The sequence below is a fragment of the Capsicum annuum genome, chromosome 12 (assembly GCF_002878395.1).
Source record: "Capsicum annuum cultivar UCD-10X-F1 chromosome 12, UCD10Xv1.1, whole genome shotgun sequence".
In the NCBI taxonomy this organism is placed as follows: domain Eukaryota; kingdom Viridiplantae; phylum Streptophyta; class Magnoliopsida; order Solanales; family Solanaceae; genus Capsicum; species Capsicum annuum.
In genome coordinates, this window is record NC_061122.1 from 187353083 (window position 1) to 187354412 (window position 1330).

Below are 1330 nucleotides of genomic sequence, written 5' to 3' on the forward strand. Positions count from 1 at the left end.
TTTCTAAGATTGATTTGAGGTCAGGTTACCACCAAGTGAGGGTCAAAGAGAAGGATATACCAAAGATAGCTTTCCAAACACGGTATGGTCATTATAAGTTTCTAGTTATGTCATTTGGGCTAACAAATGCACCCACAGTTTTTATAGATTTGATGAATAGGGTGCTTAAGCAATTCCTGGATGTATTTGTGATAGTTTTTATAGATGATATTCTAGTTTATTCTAGATCAGAAGAGGACTATGCCAATCACTTATGACAGGCATTACAGACTCTTCGTGATTGTAAGCTTTATGCAAAGTTCTCTAAATGTGAGTTTTGGTTAAAGTCGATGGCATTTTTGGGTCATATTATATCTAGTGAAGGGATAAAGGTTGATGCTCAAAAGATAGAAGCTGTGAAGAACTGGCCAAGGCCCACAACGCCTACGGAGATTCGTAGTTTTCTCGGGTTGGCCGGTTATTATAGAAGGTTTGTTGAAGGCTTTTCTTCCATTTCAGCACCTGTAACCAAGCTAACCCATAAAGCATCCAAATTCCAATGGAATGATGCCTGTGAGAAGAGTTTTCAAGATTTAAAGAACAAGTTGATTTCTACACTCGTGTTGGCACTTCCAGAAGGCACCGAAGGGTATACAGTGTATTGTGATACTTCCAGAATTGGTTTAGGATGTGTATTGATGCAGTATGGTAAGGTAATAACATATGCTTCTAGACAATTGCGGCCATATGAGAAAAATTATCCTACACACGATCTTGAGCTGGCAGCAGTTATTTTTGCTTTAAAGATATGGCGCCACTACTTATATGGGGTTCATGTTGATATATATACTAACCATAAAAGCTTGTAATATATTTTTAATCAGAAGGATCTAAATTTAAGGCAGCGGAGATGGCTTGAACTATTAAAGGACTACGATGTTGATATCTTGCACCATCTAGGGAAAGCAAATGTGGTAGCTGATGTGTTAAGTTGTAAGGATATGATGGCGCCTATAGAAAGGAAAGAGATGATTAAAGATCTTCACCAGTTAGCTAGTTTGGGAGTTCGCCTTCTTGAAACTTCGAATAAAGAGCTTATCGTACATAATGCTGCGGAATCTTCATTAGTAGCTGAAGTGAAAGAGAAGCAATATGCAGATCCTATTTTATTATAGCTTTAGGAGAATGTTCAGAGTGGTACGACCAAGGCATTTGAACTTACGCGAGAAGGAGTACTTCAGTGCCAAAACCGATTGTGTGTGTCGGAGTAGACGGGCTAAGAAAGAAGATTATGACAGAGGCACATTGTTCAAGGTATTCCATTCATCCAGGATCAACCAAAATGTATCAA